At 47.4% G+C, this 24,032-nt stretch overlaps 1 protein-coding gene across 1 annotated transcript in view; it reads left to right on the top strand.

Annotated features, from left to right (window-relative positions):
- The window catches only part of LOC126092151 (phenoloxidase-activating factor 2-like), a 123,877-nt gene that overhangs the window by 21,451 nt on the left and 78,394 nt on the right, over window positions 1-24,032 (top strand). The gene's annotated exons all lie outside the window — the stretch shown is intronic.

Genomic DNA, 24,032 nt, shown 5'->3' on the forward strand with positions numbered 1-24,032 from the left:
GTGAGTTTGAACGTGGTGTTACAGTCGGCCGAGAGCGTTGGGGGAGAGCATCCCCGAAGTACCGATGAAGTGGGGAATTTCCCGTACGACCATTTCACTAATGTACCGCGAATATCACGAATCGGGTAAAACATGAAATGTCAGATCTTAGCGGCCGGAAAAAGATCCTGCAGGAAGAGGACCACCGAGGACTGAAGAGAATCGTTCAACGTGGCAGAAGTGCAACCCTTCCGCATATTGCTGCAGATCTCAATGCTGTCACCGTGCGAACAGTTAAACAAACACCATCGATATGGGCTTTTGGAGCCGAAGGCCCACTCGTGTACCACTGATGACTGCACGACACAAAGCTTTACGCCACGCCTGGACCCATCAATTCGGACAGTGCTCTGGTCAGACGAGTCTCTTTTCAAATTATACCGCGCGGATGGACGTGTACGGGTGTGGAGAAAACCTCAGTAATCTCTTCACCCTGCATGTCGCAGGTGACTGGTCAACCTGGTGGAGGCTGCGTAATGGTGTGGGGCGTGTGCAGATGGAGTGATATGGGACCCCTCATACGTCTAGATACGTTTCTGACAAGTTACACGTACGTAAGCATCCTATCTGATCACCTGCATCCATTTATATCCATTGTGCGTTCTGACGGAGTCGGGTAATTCCAGCAGGTCAATGCGACACCCTACACGTTCAGAATTGCTGCAGAGTGGCTCCAGGAACGCTCTTCTGAATTTAAACACTTCCTCTGGTCACGAAATTCCCCAGACCTGAACATTGAGCATACCTGGGGTGCCTTGTAACGTGTTGTTCACAAGAGATCTCAACCCCCTGGTATTCTTACGGATTTATGGACAGCCATGCAGGATTCAGTTCCCTCCAGCACTACGTCAGACATTAGTCGAATCTATGCCACGTCATGCTGCGGCACCTCTGCGTGCTCGTAGGGGCCCTACTGGGAAGGTGTGCCAGTTTCTTCCTCAGAGTATAAAGTTATCTTAAAATTGCTCCTCATATTCGACACAAAGCTTTACATCAGATATCTTTGTCTTCGCCATATACAGGGTGTTTCAAAAATGACCGGTATATTTGAAACGGCAATAAAAACTAAACGAGCAGCGATAGAAATACACCGTTTGTTGCAATATGCTTGGGACAACAGTACATTTTCAGGCAGACAAACTTTCGAAATTACAGTAGTTACAATTTTCAACAACAGATGGCGCTGCTGTCTGGGAAACTATAGTACGATATTTTCCACATATCCACCATGCGTAGCAATATTATGACGTAGTCTCTGAATGAAATTACCCGAAACGTTTGACAAGTGTCTGGCGGAATGGCTTCACATGCAGATGAGATGTACTGCTTCAGCTGTTCAATTGTTCCTGGATTCTGGCGGTACACCTGGTCTTTCAAGTGTCCCCACAGAAAGAAGTCACAGGGGTTCATGTCTGGCGAATAGGGAGGCCAATCCACGCCGCCTCCTGTATGTTTCGGATAGCCCAAAGCAATCACACGATCATCGAAATATTCATTCAGTAAATTAAAGACGTCGGCCGTGCGATGTGGCCGGGCACCATCTTGCATAAACCACGAGGTGCTCGCAGTGTCGTCGCAGTTTGTACCGCCACAAATTCACGAAGAATGTCCAGATAGCGTGATGCAGTAATCGTTTCGGATCTGAAAAATGGGCCAGTGATTCCTTTGGAAGAAATGGCGGCCCAGACCAGTACTTTTTGAGGATGCAGGGACGATGGGACTGCAACATGGGGCTTTTCGGTTCCCCATATGCGCCAGTTCTGTTTACTGACGAAGCTGTCCAGGTAAAAATAAGCTTCGTCAGTAAACCAAATGCTGCCCACACGCATATCGCCGTCATCAATCCTGTGCACTATATCGTTAGCGAATGTGTCTCGTGCAGAAATGGTAGCGGCGCTGAGGGGTTGCCGCGTTTGAATTTTGTACGGATAGAGGTGTAAACTCTGGCGCACGAGACGATACGTGGACGTTGGCGTCATTTGGACCGCAGCTGCAACACGGCGAGGCCGCTGTCGGATCACCTGCTGCACTAGCTGCGCGTTGCCCTCTGTGGTTGCCGTATGCGGTCGCCCTACCTTTCCAGCACGTTCATCCGCCACGTTCCCAGTCCGTTGAAATTTTTCAAACAGATCCTTTATTGTATCGCTTTTCGGACCTTTGGTTACATTAAACCTCCGTTGAAAACTTCGTCTTGTTGCAACAACACTGTGTTCTAGGCGGTGGAATTCCAACACCAGAAAAATCCTCTGTTCTAAGGAATAAACAATGTTGTCTACAGCACACTTGCACGTTGTGAACAGCACACGCTTACAGCAGAAAGACGACGTACAGAATGGCGCACCCACAGACTGCGTTGTCTTCTATATCTTTCACATCACTTGCAGCGCCATCTGTTGTTGAAAATTGTAACTACTGTAATTTCGAAAGTTTGTCCGCCTGAAAATGTACTGTTGTCCCAAGCATATTGCAACAAACGGTGTATTTCCATCGCTGCTCGTTTAGTTTTTATTGCCGTTTCAAATATACCGGTCATTTTTGAAACACCCTGTATATGTGATCTCCTGTTTCTCCGAATTTTAATCCCACGTCTTAATCTGCAAGAAATAATTATTTCGCAAGTGCCGCACCCCTCACGGACATGGCTGTTGAACGTGAAGCCGTAGACAGAAATCCGAATGTCCCGAGCATACTCTAGTCATTGTTCCTGCGCCCCACAGAAAGCACGGCGCATGTGTTAATAGCTCGTCTAATACCCGAACACGCGTAGTGTCGGCTCGGCGGAGAGCATCAGGCGCTCTTGTGCAGCAGTGTGGGGACGCCCGTTTCACGAGCACGACACACCCGTGGCTGCTGACGTCACACTGGCCACTGCGCTGCCGCTGAGCGGTACTTCCCAGCAGGCGGCGGCCGCGGCTCCTGCGAGGTCGCAGCGGCAGCGCGAAGTGGCCTCGGCAGACAGGCAGACAGGCAGGCAGGCAGGCAGGCAGGCAGCGGCGGCCGGCCCAGCGAACGACGCAGCCGACTGTGCGCCAGGAGAATTTGGTGTAAAGGCAGCAGAACTACGTCCCGTTCTGGAATTAAGAGGGTCGTTCCAAAAATAACGCCCCACATTTTTTTTAAAGCCATTAATACTCACGCGAGTTCTTTACAGACGAATGGAAAAATTAGTAGAAGCCGACCTCGGGGAAGAGCAGTTTGGATTCCGTAGAAATATTGCAACACGTGAGGCAATACTGACCCTACCACTTATCTTAGAAGCTAGATTAAGGAAAGACAAACCTACGTTTCTAGCATTTGTAGACTCGGAGAAAGCTTTTGACAATGTTGACTGGAATACTCTATTTCAAATTCTGAAGGTGGCAGGGGTAAAATACAGGGAGCGAAAGTCTATTTACAATTTCTACAGAAATCAGATGGCAGTTGAAACAGTCGAGGGGCACGAAAGGGAAGCAGTGGTTGGGAAGGGACTGAGACAGGGTTGTACCCTTCCCCGATGTGATTCAATCTCTATATTGAGCAAGCAGTGAAAGAAACAAAAGAAAAATTCGGAGTAGGTATTAAAATCCATGGAGAAGTAAAAATTTTGAGGTTCGCCGATGACATTGTAATTCTGTCATAGACAGCAAAGGACTTGGAAGAGCAGTTGAACGGAATGGACAGTGTCTTGAAAGGAGGGTATAAGATGAACATCAAGAAAAGCAAAACGAGGATAATGAAATGTAGTCAAATTAAATCGGGTGATGCTGAGGGAATTAGATTAGGAAATGACACTTACAGTAGTAAATGCGTGTTGCTATTTGGGGAGCAAAATAACTGATGATGGTCGAAGTAGAGAGGATATAAAATGTAGACTGGCAATGGCAAGGAAAGCGTTTCTGAAGAAGAGAAATTTCTTAACATCGAGTATAGATTTAAGTGTCAGGGAGTCGTTTCTGAAAGTATTTGTATAGAGTGTAGCCATGTATGGAAGTGAAACATAGACGATAAATAGTTTACACAATAAGAGAATACAAGCTTTCGAAATATGGTGCTACAGAAGAATCCTAAAGATTAGATGGGTAGATCACATAACTGATGAGGAGGTATTGAATAGGACTGGGGAGAAGAGGAGTTTGTGGCACAACTTGACTAGAATAAGGGATCGGTTGGTAGGACATGTTCTGAGGCATCAAGGGATCACCAATTTAGTATTGGAGGGCAGCGTGGAGGGTAAAAATCGTAGAGGGAGACAAAGAGATCAATACTCTAAGCAGATTCAGAAGGCTGTACGTTGCAGTAGGTACTGACATATGAAGCAGCTTGCACAGGATAGAGTAGCATGGAGAGTTGCATCAAACCAGTCTCAGGACTGAAGACAACAACAGCAGCAACAATATACACAGACAAAAGTCATTGTTGGTGCTCCACATCTGATGTTCTGTGCGCCCGTGAAGTTTCGAACCGTTCTGGCAGATGGCAGAGCCGTAGTACAGCGTCAAAATGGCGTCTACATACGACTCACGTTATAAGCAGCTTGCTATTATTTAATTCTTGTGTGCAGAAAGAAGAGATTGTTGAACATCCACAAACGTTTGTGTACAGTGTATGGCGATGCTGCAGTGGATAGTACAGTTGGGCGATGGGTAAAGAAAGTTACAGCCCCTGGAAAGGCAGAAACAGAGCTTCACGGTCAGCCGCGCTCTGGACGTCCTGCCGCAGCCACTGTTCCACACGTGCCGAATCGTGACGATGCCATTATTCTTGCCTACTGGCACATCACAACTCGACACTCGGCTATACAGTTGTCGGTCAGCATTGGAAGTGCGTCTGCAATGATCGAGACTATCGGATATTCAGAGATGCTCACAGCGGACCGTAAGATTCAAAGAAAGGCCATTTCATCTGAAGTGTTGGAGCGTTTTGAGACCGACGGAGAGGCCTTTCTGGCACGCATCGTTACGGGGGACGGAAGCTGGGTGCACCACTTTGCGCCGGAAACAAAAAGGCAGTCCGTGGAGTGGCACCATCCTCATTCCCCACAGCAGAAAAAATTCAAGGCAACCTCCTCTGCCGGAAATGTCATAGTGACAGACTTCTGGGATTGTGACGGCGTCATTCTTGTGGAAGTGATGCCAAGAGGGTGGGTCAACCATCAATTTACAGGCATACGTGAAGACTTTGAAAAAATTCAAGAACAGTTTCCTACGTGTTCGATCAGACAGTAATCCAGCAGAGACCTTGCTCCAAAACGATAATGCACGCCCACCCACAAGTCTGAGAACCCGGGAACAGTCAGCCAAATTGGGTCGGACGTCACTGCCTGATCCGCCCTACAGTTCACACCTGGCACCCTCGGACTGCCATCTCAACATTCTCGACGGAGAACACACTTTGAAGATGACCAGAGAGTCACTCATGCAGTAAAAACATAGTTATACTAACAGGACAAGAGCTTTTATCAGCAAGGGAATACATGCTCTTCCACAACGTTGGCGTACCAAAAAAAAAGCATATGCAAGACATGTTGATGTATATTGTTACGAAATTCTGACTCTTAAGAATAAATATGTACCGGCAAAAAAGTGGGCATTACTTATTGGACGACCCTCGTAGTTTCTCTGGTATCCTTTTAATTTAACGAAAAATTATTGTGTTAGCGGGTTTTCTTTCCAGTCTCTCATATGATTTTAAGGAAACTACAGTGTCGGTAAAAAGATTTTGCGAGTTCTAGGCTCGCTCTAAGAATCTTATTTGTTGGTGACCATATCCGACTAAGTTTTAGGCCGCACTATAGTTAAAGTTGTTTGCTGACAATTAATTTCCAATCAACAGATGCACGCACTTTTATTTGTACAGAAAGTGTTTTTTTTTCTCCACTACAAATGAGGTTAAAGAATTTTTGGGAACTTACGCCCATAACTGAAAACGACATCGAACTACTAACAAGGGAAACTCCCCATCACATCCCACTCCGATTTAGTGGTAAGGGGGCCCATTGGACAGACCGTCAAAAGCTGAACACAGATCAGACATGGGAACAGGGAGAAGGTATACTGAACTGCGAGAGAAATCAAGATAGAAACAGCGAACGTTCCAAGGACCAGAAGTGTAATATAGAGCAGTCGGAAAGACCAACCGCGTAGTGGTTAGACTGACATGTGGGCGAGCCGTGTTCGAACCTCCCTCATGCCAATTTTCTTTCTTTTTTTTTTCCTCGCTGTTCGCTGAATTCATATTTGTGTCTAAGTCGTGGTGTATCGCCCGTTTGCAACAGTCAGATGTGTAAGGAAGGGACCTATAATGACAGTTGATTCTACCCTCCTACTCTATTAGCAGCAGAAAGGAAGTGGCTTTCGAATGGGAACGGCAAACGTTCGATGACAAGGCGCAAGTCAACCTAATCCTGCGCCGGAAAACACGTCTGGTGTGTGAAACACGGCATTAGTGACAGCACGTGCGTCACATCACAGGGATTCCTTGTTGCCGACGCACCTAATTTGTACGCCTGGTAGGAGAGAGAGATGTGCCTCCTTGCCCAGTTTAGATGTTCGTATGAATGTGAATGAGATCATTTCCAAGGAAATGATGAAAATATAATAGTTTGCCACATAACCTGCAACAAACGAATGCAAGAGTTTCACAATCACAGTTTCTCTGTCCTCTGTCAAAACAGCTTTTTAACGTTTTTGAAGTTACTTTCCGTTTCGGAAGTTTTGACTCTCCAATTCCTTTGTTATAATACAGTTCACACGCGTTGATTTGTTGTTTACATTTCTGTGAGACGTCTATGTGGTATATCGCCTGCTCTCGCTATTCATCACGTTTACTTGCGACGGTTACGTATTCTTATCACATGAATCATACTCCCTAACCACTGTACAGTAGGACTACTAAAAGGGAACAAACATTTCAGTGACCGGACGGACAGATGTTGTGAAGGGAGAAAAGGAAAGGGACGAAGGAGCTTTGAACACGGCCCGTCCGTTTTGCAGTCCAACACCGTGACCACTTCACCCCGACGCCGCGTGACACATCTCGGCTCAGTATTGCAGTTGTTAAGCCTGGACCGTTCACTGTTTCTATTTTCCTTTTTTTCCCCACAGTTCAGTACATCTCCTTCCTGTTTTCATGCTTGACCTGTGTTCAGTTTTTCACGGGGGGTATCCACTGACCCATCTTACCACTAACTCTGGGGGGGTAGGGGGGGGGGATGCGGTGCGATGGGGAGTTTCCCTTGAAAGTATCTTCATCGAAACTTGGTTTCAAAATATTTAACCCTCTTCTGTTTTTTCTCAACATTCTTTTTAAACTTTCAGGAGCAATTCATAACGAAATGTCGTGGAGTTACGTTAAAGCTACAGTAAAATAGACAAGATTGCTTTTTAAAATAAACATTTGAGTTCAACGTTCAATTTTGTATGAGAAGTGAATACCGGTAGCAAGAGAGCTGAAAAAATGCGGAAACCACCACCACCACCACCACCACCACCACCACCACCACCACCACCACCACACGTTACACGCGAAGACCTGGTTTCTGTTGCTGGCGACGGGAGCCGATCCGGTGCGTACCGTCAGAGGGCACGTCTTGGTCTCCTGTGTTCCTTGCTCTGCTGTGATATCGGAATACTGGACGTCGGTTCTGGAGAACACGTAGAGATCGAGCACTCGAATGCTTGCTTCTCGGATTATGCAGCGTTAGCTGGGAACTTCGGAAGCGCGAGTGCTCCGCTTGGTGTATACAGGATGTCTGCGAATCGTAAGCTCGTGTGACTTGGCTCCTGAGGCCTATGTGCTCACAGATTAGTCGCCATACCTCTGATGCCGGCGCTGACTTAGTTTTTATGAGCTACGGTATTTTCGAGATGACTGTGTCAGAATATTAAAATAGGTTTTTATACACACGCAGTAATATTTGTTTTTACTTTACCGTTTTCGATAGTGTTAAATAGACTACTACATATCTGGGGATGAAAAAATTAGTCATGTGACATAAAAGTAAAACATTCATAACAATGTTCTAAACAAGATCACATGTTGTTATTAATGTGGAAAATGTTCTTCTGTACTTCATGTAGAAAAAGCGAAAAGTAAAATGTAAAAATACAAGGGCCGGTTCTACTACTAGGGAAGAATAGGCAGCAGCCTAGGGTGGCAAAACTTAAGGGGCGGCAAAGGTCGGAAAAAATTTAATTTAAAATCTGACAGCGAAAAAATTGAGAAGAAAAAAGACAACTGATCACCTTAGTTTAATCATTAAACGTATAATATGAGACTGATATTGTTGTAGTGTTGTATTTTGGTGGTGGTGTAGTAGTTTGAGAGGAGGGAGATCGGTGACAGCGGTGCAGTAAAAAGGACGCCACGTCGTTGTCAATTCTCGCCTAGGTCGGCAAAACACACAACAATCGCGGCATCTAGGAGAGAGATGCAGTTAAGACGGGGCGAGGGGGGTAGGAGGAGGGGTGAGCGGGGGCGGAATGCTCTCTTCCACATTTAAAAGTGGAATTCCCACAGCACTCTTAATGGTACCACACTTGCATTTAATTTCACCGAAGGTTGTTTTTATATTCCTAAATGCTGAGTCAGTACTTCCGACAAGCATTTCTTTTCGATTTCTAAACATTTTTCAAGCAGCCATTTCGTTTTAACTTCCCTGTCCTTCCTATGTATTTCTTTCCTAAGGGACATGCATTTTTGTATTCGCGAATTATCCTACGTATTTTTGTACTTTCTTCTTTCGTCGATCAACTGAAGTATTGTGACTCTTGAAGTTTTCCCGCCGTATCGAATATTCCACAAGATTTCGGGATTGCAGCCGGATCTCGTCGACTTCTTTCCACGATATTTCGGCTGACAACCTTACAGCCATCTTCAGGCGAGTGTTTGACACTCGCCTGAAGATGGCTGTAAGGTTTTCAGCCGAAATATCGTGGAAAGAAGTCGACGAGATCCGGCTGCAATCCCGAAATCTTGTGGAATAACTGAAGTATTTCTTGTGTTAGCCATGGTCTCTTCGCAGTTACCTTCGTTGTAACTGTTTTTCTTTCCAACTTCTGTGATGGCCCTTTTCAGAGACGTCCATTCCTCTTAAACAGTGCTGCCTAATGAGCTGTTCCATGTTGCCTTATCTACAGCCTTAGGGATCGTTATTCCTTAGTAATTACGTGTCTCACTTCTTTCTTCCTGACTAATCTGTTCAAGTTGAGCCTACCCCTCATCACTACTACATAGTGATCTATGTCTGCTCCTGGGTACGCCTTATAATCCAGTATCTGCTTCAGGAATCTCTGTCTGACCATGATGTAATCTAATTGAAATATTCCCCTATTACCCGGCCTTTTCCAGGTATACCACCTACTACTGAGATTCTTGAAGAGAGTATTCGTTATTACTAGCTGAAATTTATTACAGAACTCATTCTTTCTCCTCTCTTTCCTTGCTTCAAGCTCGTATTCTCCAACACTTTCTTCGACTTCTTCCCCTACACATGCATTCCTGTCCCCCATGACTATTACCAGCTGTGTTACCTTTTTACTACCCTCATATACTTCCTCTACCTCTTCATCTTCAGTTGGAGGAGTCGGCTTGTGTACCTGAACTATCGTTATCGGTGTTGGTTTGCTGTCGATTCTGGTACGATCAACTCTATAACTGGACTATTCAGTCGCACACACTCTCTGCCCTACCTTCCTATTCATAACGAATCCTATTCCCGTTATACCATTTTCTGCTGCTGCTATTACCCTATACTCATCTGACCAGAAATCCTTGCCTTCTTTCCATTTTACTTCACCGACCCCTACTCTCTCTCTCTCTCTCTCTCTCTCTCTCTCTCTCTCTCTCTCTCTCTCTCTCTCTCTCTCTAGATTTTCAGAGTATCTAACCTCCATACGGCGTCCAAGCTTCTGACATTCCACGCCCCGACTCGTAGAACGTTATCCTTTCGTTGGTTATTCAATGTTTCTTTCATGGGCACTTTCCCCTTGCCAGTACCCTACCGGAGATCCGAATGGGGGACTATTCCGGAATCTTTCCCCAACGGAGAGATCATGACACTGTTTCAATTGCAGGCCACATGTCCTGTGGATACACGTTACGTGTCATTAATGCAGTGGTTACCATTGCCTTCCGCATTCTTATGCCGTTGATCATTGCTGATTCTTCCGCCTTTGGGAGCAGTTTCCCACCCCAATGAAAACATTGCCATGAACCTTTGCCCGCTCCTCCTCCCTGTTTAACAGTTTTTGTAGTGTTTGGCTTACTATATAAAAAGGGAAAAACAAAAACTTGAAACAAACTGTGCGCCCTGATAGAAGTGTAAGTAAAATGATTGATACGAAGAACAGAATTTAAAGTACGTTTCTGCAGAGAGTGTTAGTCGTATTAGAACGAGCCTTCTCAAAGTCACTTAGCTAACAAAGAGCTTTCCCACTGAAACAAGCTATTAGATGTCGATTACGAGCTGGCAGTCGGTCTCTGATCGATGAAAGAGGCGAACGAAAGTGAACTCGCTCGGGGGCGTTCGGCTTAGGCTGGCAGTTTTCTGGAGCGACCGACGCTTTCGGTTGCGGCGGGACGACCTCACGTTGGTCTGTGCTCGCCAATAGAAAGCAGACACCTGAAACAGAACTGAACCACGTGACTTTGTAAACCTGGATTCGCATCGCTGCAGGGCCCGGTTTATTTGAGCAAAGCTGCGTGATTAAGAAGCTTATTAACTTCTAAATCCGTAGACTGTTATATTTCTACTTCTATAAATACGGGTGCAGTAACTGAACTGCAATTTCAAGAACTGTTCCAACAGATTTAAACACTGCATTTGCCGACCCTTCTACTGATGTCACGAATTATTTATTACACGTAGCTTTGTAGTATGTTGATACTATGCCGCCCCCTTTTCCTGTTTGTTGACATTAGCTTGGAATTATCCACAGTTAAGAAGAGGTGGCCTTTAGTACAAGAAAAAGTACTAAGCTGCCTTGTATTTTTGTCAAAATTATACAAACAGCAGTATTGTTAACGATCAGTCTGATATTGTTAACGATCAGTCTGGGAACGCCGGTGACCATCTATGGTGAAGTTTGCGTATACCGAGAACACAACGCTTCCGTTGTCCTTATATGTGTTACATGCAACGTTAGTCTCGCGTCTGTCGAACGTCTGTGGTTCAGTCGTTCGAAAATCGTTGGCGCAGATCACTTATTTGAAACGAGTCTTTGTATCTTTTTGTTTTTAGTCAGTCTAAAGTTTCCAAGTGCCATAATTTAAATCACTGTATGGCGGAGGGCACTTCTCTTATCTACGTCTTTTCTGTTCCATTTACGGGACAAACTTTCGTATCAACTCAACATCTTCTGACTTTCCAGTCGTGGTTGCTTTACGTGATATACTACGTACGAAGAAGTAATAAGTTGCCCGACTTGTCGGGACGCACGATCCCGGAATTAAGACAGCAGACATCAGAACTGTCCCCGTAGCGGCGGCCGCGACACATCCCTCGAGGTGGTTTCGCACCTCTCGCCCTTACGGAACAAATCCATGGGCGAGCCCACCGCCCTTGTGTCTACTCTCTTATGCACCTCCTCTGTTAACACTAGCTTGATGACAGTTGAACTGAATCACATTTCCCTAACGTTCTTGCCGGCACATGCTTTCGTTACATCTAGTTTTGGGAGTTATTTCTTCTTTAGGTCGCCCGGAGGCATACTCCCAGGTGTTTCACGGTCGTTATTGTCTCCAGCGATTTATCACTAATGGTGTTGCCGAACAACATTGGAAGATTCCTCCTATTTATGACCAGCATATTACACATTACATTTAAATACATGATCGTAAACTGCTTGTTCCCGTACGAAGAACTAATTCTCTACAGGTCTTCCTCTATGTCACTTTAATTTTCTGGCGTTGAGACCTTCTTGTACACATAATCACAATCCACTAAAAGGCTAGTGGAGCTTCCGACGTTATACATCAGTCCGACATTTTGCGGAAGCCGTGCTGGCTCCTGTAGCGGTGATCTTAATTCTCCAAAACCGTCAAAATTCGTGAACACCTATAATTCTACAACAGATTGAAGCCAGCAATGTGGGCCTTTATCGCCTTCAACGCTTCGGCGGGTTCCATTAGAAGGGCAGCGGGTGCTGTCGCACATTCTCCGTGGAATCGCGCGTCTGCCATGCGATCCGAAAGACTTTCCACTTTCTTGCAGTGTTTCTCGGACAACTGCTGTTGTCCGATGAACCAAACTTTTTCATCACTGGATAAGTTAATACGTAATATGAAAATCTCGAAAAAGAGTCAAAAAAATGTTCAAATGTGTGTGAATTCCTGAGGGATCAGATAGAACTTGAACCTCCGGCCGGAGGGGCCGCGCAATCCGTGACATGGCGCCTTAAACCGCGCGGCCACTCCGCGCGCCGCGAGAAGAGTCCAAAAGTTGTGGTGTGGTGTACTATCGGCGTGTGGTCCCTACCTTCCTGAGGCTGGCGGCAGACGAGCAGCAATAGTGGAAGGTGTCGGCTACTGCTGAATGTTGCAGAATCTCCTAATCCCGGAATTGCGGGTGACATGGCTGCTGACTAACGCTCGGTTCCAGCAACATGGCGCGACTGTTCACACAGCTAGCCAAAGTAGGGCTCGACTCGGACACACACATTCCCAAATCGTGTGATATCCCGTTTTGGTGACGTGACGTTGCTATCCCGTTCCTCGATTACACAACTGCTAATTATTTCTTTCGGGGGTTGTGTGAAGGAAAGACAATTGTCTGTAGACAATTGGCAGCTGCAGTTCACCGTGAAATAAGCACAACTCTGCAGGACGTTTTAAGGCGTGTTATGAAAACTTTGTCACGATACCTTCACCTGCACATCCAGGCACAAGGGAATATTTGGAGGAAGTCATTTTAGAGGTGTGTAGTGAGGTTTCCCGAAGTGTGTTACAGACTTTAGCAATTGTCACTTCCTGCACTTATTTCATAATCGTATTACGTTACTGCTTTGATTCACGGTGTGTTATCGTGCACTGCACATGTCAGGAAAACTGTGCAAATATTAGCGTTGGCTCAGTGGTAACTGGGGACACTCAGCACTGTAGCATGTCAGCGCTCAAGTTTCTTGGCTTCTGGAGCTGGTAGTAAAGACTCTGGCCAACTAGTCTAGAAATGTGGTGACGAGAGGATGCACTCGGTCATTTCATCTGCCGGGCTTTCTATTCAGGGTGTATAAAAAAGGATGGCGCAAACTTATACGGCGGAAAGTACACGATAATAGACGCACAAATGCCAAGTAAACAGGCGCTCTAAAACGCACACCTTAAGAGCTATCAGATATTCTTGATTTTCAATATTGTGAAATAAATCTCTTCTACTGCAAGCTCTTTGCTTTCCATATTTTGGGAAGTGGTGGTATGGACCAAAACAAGAAAAAACATGTACTCTAAAATGCATAACTCAACAGCTATGAGCACATGTTGATCTCCGGTACTTTGGAACACAACTCTTCTAATGAACAAGTGCTCGTAACTTTTAAGGTATGCATCTTAGAGCCCATCTTTACTGGTCATTTTTTTTCTTGTGTTGGTTCATACTACCACTCCCCAAAATATGCAAAGCAAAGACCTTGCAATTGAAGAGATTTATTTCACAATATTGAAAATAAAGAATATCTCATAGCTCTTAAGGTGTGCTATTTAGAGCCAATGTGTACTCGACATTTGTGCTTATATTGTCGTGTACTTTCAGCAGTGTAAGTATGCGCCATCCTTTTTGATACACGCTGTACGGTGGCGGAAACGAGTGTAAAGACATGGGTATATGTAGGAAAATTAACATTTTCGGTTGGTGTAGTTGCGCACAGTGTAATGCAATAGTATGAGATCCAGCGTACAGACAAATGCAGCCAAATGGTATCAATTTGATGCCAGTAGTACAGTTCATAGCAAGACATAGATTCAGGTGGTAGAGGGTGAAACTCGGTCGGCTGGGCTGTGCGTCACACGCCTTTCCTGCAATAGGAAACAGACATCATTAGTAACAGTGAGTATACTGTACGTAAACTAAGATAGTGACATAGCCAGTCGGTGTGATGAAAAAGCAAAAACTGGTGCATAGAAGAAAATGTGACTCCAGTCATTAACTTACCAAGAAGTTGAACCGTTGAAGTACAGTAATTTATAATTTGTCACTTTGGTGGCACCAACGTCATCCCAAGTGGTGGTTTTCTGGGGGAACGCTGGGGCATGCGTACCCCTAAACTCCCCCTGCGGGTCCGGGGATTAGAATAGGCCCGAAGTATTGCTGCCTGTCGTAAGAGGCGACTAAAAGGAGTCCATCCCCCTCACGGGGGTAGTTAGCGCCTGCGTCTGGAGACGGACGGTTCCACGACCTATAATTGTGGTCTTTTTGGTTTTTCACTTCTCGTTTCTTCCTTCCTTTTGTTGGTTCATTTCTTTGCTCTTCTCCACCTCACTGTCTTCCTTACTCTTTTCCTTGACTTCTCCTTGCCTTCTCATTGCCTTCTTCTCCTTGCCTTCTCTTGTCTCCGCCTTAGCGTTTGAGACAGTCTGTCCTCTTTCTCCCTCTCTCTCTCTTCTTTTTCCTCTTCTTCCTTCCTCCCTGTGCGTGCCTGAAGGCCGACCCACGCGTTCGCACGCGTAGCCGGTGACGGTGTAACGCGTAAGTCCCCGCCCTGGGTAGACATGTAAGGCACGTGCGTACCCCCTGGTAAAGGCCAGGCCCGGAGGGGTGATTGCCTGAGCTGATACCTTCTGACCATGCCGATTGGTCCCTCCGTCTGTTTCTCGGGAGGTGTGACCTGAGGTGTAAACATTCACCTAAGGCGGGAGTGCCCTCTGAGAGGGTCCCCACAAGGAAGGAGCGCGCCATCGGAGACGCTGGCAATCATGGGGGATTCCTCCGCAATGGATTCTACTCCATCTCTTTCGACTTCTGCCCAAAAACGGAAACGTGACCAGCCACCAGTGACAAAAGTACTACCGCCTGCCCCACAGTTCCTCGTCGTTTCTCGATCTGAGGACGGAAAGGATTTTTCCTCTGTCAACCCTTTCGTTATCCAGAAGGGCGTAGATGTCATAGCCGGATCTGTCAAATCTTGTACCAGGTTGCGTAACGGTACCTTATTACTAGAAACTGAGAGTGCCTTTCAGGCACAAAAACTGCTTTGGGCCACACTCCTGTACACGTTACCTGTCCGGGTGGAGGCCCACCGAACTTTGAATTCGTCTCGTGGTGTAGTCTATACTAGCTCCCTCGACGGATTGACTGACGAGGAGATTCAATCTTTCCTCGCTGAGCAGGGCGTGACGGCTGTCCATAGGGTCATGAAAAAGGTCAACAATGACCTTGTACCGACCCGGACACTTTTCTTGACCTTCGATAGTGTTAAGCTGCCATCGCGCATCAAGGCGGACTACGAGGTTATTTCTGTTCGCCCCTATGTCCCGACACCTACGCGCTGTTACCAGTGTCAGCGTTTCAATCACACTCAACAGTCTTGTTCCAATGCGGCTAAATGTGTCACTTGTGGCAGGGATGCCCATGAGGGTGACTGTCCACCTCCGTCTCCTCGTTGTGTGAACTGTCAGGGTGACCATGCCGCATCCTCCCGCGACTGTCCTGTCTATAAGGAAGAACGCTGTATCCAAGAAATTCGGGTCAAAGAAAAAGTGTCCACCTCGGCTGCTCGCAAGCTATTGGCTAGTAGGAAGCCCGCGCTGCTCCCAGCGGGGAAATACAGTACTGTCCTCGCCTCACCTCTCCTCGGACTACCAGGGAGGTAGCAACCCAGACATGCGATCTGACCTTCAGCACTACGGTCGTCCGTTCGGCCAGTGCTAAGATCGCGCGGTCGACGTCTCCTCTTCCTCCCATCACCCCACAGACACCAGCCCCTTCATCAGCTTCTGCTAAGACGAAGACCCCGAAGTCAGATGCACGGGCCTTCAAGAAGAAACCATCCCGTGCAGACTTCCTACGTACCTCGACCTCCCAGCCTTCGACCGGTACTTCCACGAAACGTCCTTCCAAAAAGGCTCATAGGAAGCACAGTTCTCCTTCTCCGCCACGGCGCATTTCTTCTCCTGCGCCACCCAGCGGTTGCCGCCCCAGGCCGTCATCCGTTTCGCCTGGCCGCACCGCTGGTAGCCGTACATCTGGCCGTTCACCGGCGGAGGAAGCTCCCCCTCCCGGCCATCCTCCCGAGATGGCCGATGAACCTATAGACCCAATGGACGATGACTGTCCGCCTACTGATAGCGGCGGCAGTGCTCGCTCGAAGCCAGGCCCTCAGCGGCCTTCGAGGTGACCCCTTCTTTCATCTTCCTTTTCTTACGATGGCACTTATTCACTGGAATATTCGCAGCATTCGCTCCAACCGAGAGGACTTGAAGTTGCTGCTCCGCTTGCACCGTCCGCTCGTCGTAGCCCTCCAGGAAACGAAGCTACGCCCATGCGATCAAATTGCCTTGGCACACTACACCTCTGTGCGTTTTGACCTACCCTCTGTGGTAGGTACCCCAGCTCATGGAGGGGTTATGTTGCTGGTCCGGGATGATATTTACTACGATCCCATCACGTTGCACACCGGCCTGCAGGCAGTTGCCATCCGCATTACTCTCCCCACTTTTACGTTTTCCTTTTGTACCGTTTACACTCCATACCAGAGCAGACATGATGCAACTTATTGCTCAGCTACCTGCACCGTTTTTGTTAACTGGAGACTTCAATGCCCACCATCCCCTTTGGGGCTCTCCAGCATCCTGCCCGAGGGGCTCCTTGTTAGCAGACCTTCTCAACCAGCTCAATCTTGTCTGCCTCAATACTGGCGCCCCTGCTTTTCTTTCGGACACATCACACACCTATTCCCATTTAGACCTCTCTATATGTACTCCCCAACTTGCACGCCGGTTTGAATGGTATGCACTTTCTGATACATATTCGAGCGACCACTTCCCGTGTGTTATCCATCTCCTGCAACATACTCCCTCTCCGTGCTCCTCTAGTTGGACCATCTCCAAGGCAGACTGGGGGCTCTTCTCTTCCAGGGCGACCTTTCAGGATCAAACCTTCACAAGCTGCGATCGTCAGGTCGCACACCTCACGGAAGTCATTCTCGCTGCTGCTGAATATTCCATCCCTCACCCTACTTCTTCTCCACGTCGCGTACCGGTCCCCTGGTGGACCGCAGCATGTAGAGACGCTTTACGTGCTCGTCGACGTGCTTTACGCACATTTAAACGCCACCCTACAGTGGCGAATTGTATCAATTATAAATGATTACGTGCTCAGTGTCGTCGTATTATCAAAGAAAGCAAGAAAGCCAGCTGGGCTGCTTTCACAAGCACCTTCAACAGTTTTACTCCTTTTCTGTTGTCTGGGGTAGCCTGCGCCGGCTATCTGGCACTAAGGTCCACTCACCAGTTTCTGGCTTGAAGGTCGCGAATGACGTCCTTGTGGCCCCTGAGGCTGTCTCCAATGCCTTCGGCCGCTTTTTCGCAGAGGTTTCGAGCTCCGCTCATTACCACCCTGCCTTCCTCCCCCGCAAACAGGCAGACGAGGCTAGGCCACCTAACTTCCGCTCCTCGAATTGTGAAAGTTATAATGCCCCATTCACCATGCGGTAACTCGAAAACGCACTTGGCCGATCACGGTCCTCCGCTCCAGGGCCTGATTCTATTCATATTCAGATGCTGAAGAACCTTTCTCATGCGGGTAAAGGTTTTCTTCTTCGTGCTTACAATCGCATCTGGATTGAGGGACATGTTCCCGCATGCTGGCGCGAGTCTATTGTTGTCCCGATTCCTAAGCCGGGAAAGGACAAGCACTTGCCTTCCAGTTATCGACCTATCTCGCTTACCAGCTGTGTCTGTAAAGTGATGGAGCGAATGGTTAATTCTCGATTGGTTTGGCTGCTCGAGTCTCGACGACTACTTACCAATGTACAATGTGGATTTCGTAGGCGCCGCTCTGCTGTTGACCATCTGGTTACCTTGTCGATCTTCATTATGAATAACTTCTTGCGGAAGCGCCCGACTGCGGCTGTGTTCTTTGATTTGGAGAAGGCTTCGACACCTGTTGGAGGGCGGGCATTCTCCGCACCATGCATACATGGGGCCTTCGCGGTCGCCTCCCTCTTTTTATTCGTTCCTTTTTAATGGATCGACAGTTCAGGGTACGTGTGGGTTCTGTCCTGTCAGACACCTTTCGCCAGGAGAATGGGGTGCCACAGGGCTCAGTTTTGAGCGTCGCTCTCTTCGCCATCGCGATCAATCCAATAATGGATTGCCTCCCAGCTGATGTATCAGGCTCCCTTTTCGTGGACGATTTTACCATCTATTGCAGCGCGCAGTGTACACGTGTCCTGGAGCGCTGTCTTCAGCGTTCTCTTGACCGTCTTTACTCCTGGAGTGTCGCCAATGGCTTCCGTTTTTCTGCCGAGAAGACGGTCTGTATTAACTTCTGGCGCTACAAAGAGTTTCTCCCACCGTCCTTACGACTCGGTCCCGTTGCTCTCCCAATCGTGGAGACAACCAAATTTTTAGGCCTTACATTTGACAGGAAACTTAGCTGGTCTCCACATGTGTCATATTTGGCCGCCCGTTGTACCCGTTCTTTAAATGTCCTCCGTGTTCTCAGTGGTATGTCGTGGGGAGCGGATCGAACCGTCCTACTTCGTCTATATCGGTCGATCGTCCGCCCCAAGCTGGATTATGGGAGCTTCGTCTACTCCTCTGCACGGCCATCCATCTTACGCCGCCTCAACTCCATACAACATCGGGGTTTACGACTTGCGATCGGAGCATTTTATACTAGTCCCGTAGAGAGTCTTCATGCTGACGCTGGCGAATTGCCACTCACCTACCGGCGCGATATACTGCTTTGTCGGTATGCCTGTCGGCTACTGTCAATGCCCGACCATCCGTCTTATCGTTCCTTTTTTGACGACTCTCTCGACCGTCAATACGGGTTGTATGTCTCTGCCCTGCTACCCCCTGGAGTTCGCTTTCGTCGCCTCCTTCAACACCTTAATTTTTCACTCCCTGCAACCTTTCGAGTGGGCGAGAGCCACACGCCACCTTGGCTCCAGGCTCAGGTCCGCGTTCACCTTGACCTCAGCTCGCTCCCAAAAGAGGTTACCCCCGGTTCGGTCTACCACTCCCGTTTTTTGGAACTTCGTTCGGAGTTCATCAACATGACTTTCATTTATACAGATGGCTCTAAGACCAATGACGGGGTCGGGTGTTCCTTTATTGTCGGGGCACAAAGTTTCAAATACCGGCTCCATGGCCATTGTTCGGTCTTCACAGCTGAGCTCTTTGCCCTCTACCAGGCTGTTCTTTACATCTGCCGCCACCGACATTCTGATTATGTCATCTGCTCAGATTCCCTGAGCGCCATCCAGAGCCTCAGTGATCCGTACCCGGTTCACCCTTTCGTACGCCGGATCCAACGCTCTCTTCAGCAGCTGGTGGACGTCGGTTCTCCGGTTAGCTTTATGTGGGTTCCTGGCCATGTCGGTATCCCTGGGAACGAAGCTGCAGATGCCGCGGCCAAGGCTGCGGTCCTCCAGCCTCGGACAGCTTCTTGTTGTGTCCCTTCGTCCGATTTTAGCAGGGTCATTTGTCGGCGCATTTTATCGCTGTGGCATGCCGATTGGGCTGCACTTACGGACAACAAGCTTCGGGCCTTAAAACCTCTTGCCGTGGCTTGGTCGTCCTCCTCACGCCCTTCTCGGCGGAAGGAGGTAGTGTTGGCCCGGTTAAGAATTGGACACTGCCGGTTCAGCCATCGCCATCTGCTGACGGCTGCGCCGGCGCCGATCTGCCCATGTGGGCACTTGCTGACATTTTAATGTCCTGTCCAGATTTTAACACACTGCGTCTAGATCTTAACCTGCCAAGTACTTTCGATGCCATTTTAGCGGATGACCCACGAGCAGCAGCTCGTGTTCTTCGTTTTATCAATTTGACAAACCTCTCTAAGGACATTTGATGATGCTGTTTTTTAATCCTATGCCTGTCAGTCTGTCTTTTATCGTGTTTTCCCTTTTAGTTGTTGTTGTCAACATGTGCCTCACGTTGCATTCTTAGAGTAGTCAGGGCGCTAATGACCATTGAAGTTGTGCGCCCTAAAACCACAAAAAAAAAGTACCCCTAAACTTTTTCGTCGACAAAGTAAATTTTTTACGAAGTTGAGAACTTGGAAGAGTGCCAAAGATTTATTTCACGGACGTGAATTTTTTATTTCACTTTTTCATGTTGGAAATTGCAATACGAACGATACTAGTGCTGTTTCCGTGGGAAAAGCTATGTCATTGGCTGTTTAAACCAGGCTGGAGTTATCAGTTAATGACGCAATAAAAAGTGTTCCCATCTCATGTGAATCACTTCACGCCTTTCTTAGGCAAGTTATATTCACTGTACCACCAGTCACCGAAAACTGAGCTGAGGTCCTCATTACTGTGAAGCTCTCAAAGCAGCCAAAGAGCTGAACTTCAGAGTAATTCCACTGGAAAATGGGGCAACTATCAGACATCATGAGCCCAGCATATTTTACGATTGTCTGAAACAGCGGGTGGAGAATCGTCTTCTGCAGACAGAGGATATTGCTATCTCTGAAAGTGCGAAAGCTTCGGACTCGTCAAATTGGCCTGAGAATCCTGGAATAACATATGGTGAAACAAATATCAAAACTTAATGTTGTCGTTTTGCTCTTTCAGAGAGAGAAATATGTAGAGGATTTCGGGAGTATTTGATGGAGAAGAAAATTCCAGCATCCCTCCTTCCTCTTCAGAATGCACTGACATGTGTTCCTATCTCAACGAGTGAATGAATGTGAACGTGGATTTTCCCAAATGAATCTGATCGTCTCGCCAACAAGAGCTTCATCTCATCTTTCCACAATCAGCAATCTGATGTTCCTAAAGTAGATTAGTCCTCCACTGATGTTCCAGCCCATGGACTATGTACGCTGTTGGTTCATGAAAGGCAGACATCTTGCTACTGGTAGCAAGAGTAAAGTAAGAAGGCGTGAAGACTAGGCCCTACAGCAGCCATGAACTAAAGTCAGTTTGAAAACTGTTGTAATGCTATTAATGTAAGTTACACTGCAGTTTTATAGTTAAATAAATTTTCAGCTGTATTGAAAATTGGGTCAGTTGAAGCACGGGGTACCACCCACCATCCATTTCGGGAGCCAAACAGGGTTACAAAAGATTTTTGTAGTGTAGTTTCTATTGTTGTTGATTATAGATGTGGATAGTTTTTGTTGTATTGTCATTTAGTGGTGTTTTATAGGTTAAAATATGTGTTCGGTAATATTTCCATGTATTGTTTTGTATGTCAGAGGGTTGATTGGACTCACCTGTTTAATTTGAGGTGTATTATAGGTCAACTGAAGTGTACGATAAAATTTTCTTTTATTGTTCAGGGGTTGATGGGAATAGCATGCTTCATTTGAGGTGATGTAAACTGAAGTGTTCGATACCATATTCTCTTGTATGTTTCGGTGTTTCTTGGTATCAAAAAAATGGTTCAATTGGCTCTGAGCATTATGGGACTTAACGTATGAGGTCATCAGTCCCCTAGAACTTAGAAGTACTGAAACCTAACCAACCTAAGGACATCATACACATCCATGCCCGAGGCAGGACTCGAACCTGCGACCGTTGCGGTCGTGCAGTTCCAGACTGAAGCGCCTAGACCCGCTCGGTTAGACTGGCCGGCTTCTTGGTATCACCCACTTCATTTGCGCTGTAGTAAAGTCAACTGAAGAGACAGATACCATTTTTGTTTTTCTACTTAGACATGTTGATGACGTCATGGCTAAAAGCAGACGGGTGGTTCCCATGCTTCAGTTATAATTTTCGCTGCATTATATCCCTCAAACTATTTTAGAAAAAAGCACTGGTCATCCCCTTACTCTTCTGTTTAGAAGAATCAGCGATCATATTGGCGACAAATGGCAGAAACAGTAATACACGAGTAACGCGACCCGGCTACACACATACACCGCACGGAGCCTCAACGGACCATGCTCGACTGTTGCCGGTGGAACAATGGCGCCTTAAGCGGGAAGCATTGTAAACAATGTGTGGTTGCGCGTCTCGACCGCCCATAATGCCCACTGTCAGTATTTTCGATTATATGCGTGACAGTCTTTGATTTCTTTTTTTATCTATTAGTCATCAGTCATCCACCTCTGATTACTCGAAGGCTCTGATTGCTGGGGTCAAATTACCGAGGTTCTACTATTTTCCGATTTCACATTAAAGGTCACCTCGCGGGATGTACGCAGGATGTTGTAAAATGATAGCCACAATCTCTAGAGACTGGAGTGGGTGTCCGGAGGCACACGTGGAGGATAGGGACGCGTCCTGAACTGCGCCTCAGAGCGTCTTAAGGTACAGGCTGTGGCGCCTGGCACTGGGCCACCCCTTCGGCAGCAAACACTGGCGGACCGTAGGCAGAACTCGTTGCACTGGAGTAGATGGAGCTGGCAGCTGCAAACACGGGTCTTGTGTTTTACGAACACAAGTGCTCTGTTGAGTCGGTGGATGACGGTTTGCGACACACCACCCTTCACAGTTAATATTTTCCGGGAAGCCCCTAAAATCTCCATCGTTTTCCGGAGTACAGGAGAAAAATTAACTGTGGATAGAAACCTGTGTAAGAAACAGTCATCCACCGAGGCAACAGACCGTACCATCCACACGAGACGAGGCCTGCCTATGCAGCAGGTAGTCTGTTTCCTCCACTAGCGATCGTGACAATCGAGCACTACCACTGACTAACAAACAACATTGCGAGAAGTTGAGTGTACTGTCCGCCAGTGTGCAAAGTCACGTCCACTGCCTAGCAGCGGGCACTGGCACCTAGAACTTCGACGCTCTGTACCATCGTCGGATGACATTTCCAGGCATAGGTTCCTATCCTCAATTTGTTCCTCGTGACACCCACGACAACCCTTCGAAGTTTCTTCGGTACCGTTTTGTGACAGCCTGTATATCAGGGCGAGTAATCCCACACGAAATAAATATTAGTAATCCTCTTCAAAAAGGTGTGTGTGTGTGTGTGTGTGTGTGTGTGTGTGTGTGTGTGTGTGTGTGTGTGGTGGGGGGGGGGGGGGGGGAGATCGGACGGGGAGGGGTGGGGTGTCGGAGGGGCTCTGGTCTGCTGTATGAAAGTAGCACAGCAAGACAGACAGACAGACAGAGGTGCAACAGACGGCAGAGAGTCTCTGGACGAGTTCATGAGTGGAATTTCCCGGCTTGTTAGGGTACCAATGTATCGGCAAGGAACAGTGTGCCGCTGTGTACATTATGTGATGAAAAGTATCACAACACCTGGCTCAAAATGACTTAAAGTTCGTGGTGACCTCCACTGGCAATGCTGGAATTAAATATGGTGTTGGCCCACCATTAGCCTTGATGATACCTTCTACTCACGCAGGCATTCATTCAATCAGGTGCCGGAAGGTTTCTTGGTGAATGGCAGCCCATTCTTCACGCAGTGCTGCACTGAGGAGAGGTATCGACGTTGGTCGGCGAGGCCTAGCACCAAGTTCGCGTTCCAAAACATCCCAAATGTGTTCTATATGATTCAGGTCAGGAAAGTGTGCAGGCTAGTCCATTACAGGGCCATTATTGTCACGTAACCACTCCGCCACAGGCCGTGCATTAGGAACATGTGTTCGATCGTGTTGAAAGATGCAATCGCCATCCTCGAATTACTCTTCAACAGTGGGAGCAAAAAGGTGCTTAAAACATTAGTGTTAGTCTCTGCCGTGATAGTGCCACGCAAAACAACAAGGGGTGCAAGGCCCCTCCATGGAAAACACGACCACACCGTAACGCCACAACATCCGAATTTTGCTGTTGGCAGTACACACGCTGGCAGACGACTTTCACCGACCACTCGCCATACCCACACCCTGCCATCGGATCGCCACTTCGTCTACCGTGATTCGTCACACCACACTTTTTTAAACTGTTGAA

Source organism: Schistocerca cancellata, chromosome 7 (genome assembly GCF_023864275.1).
Source record: "Schistocerca cancellata isolate TAMUIC-IGC-003103 chromosome 7, iqSchCanc2.1, whole genome shotgun sequence".
Lineage (NCBI taxonomy): Eukaryota > Metazoa > Arthropoda > Insecta > Orthoptera > Acrididae > Schistocerca > Schistocerca cancellata.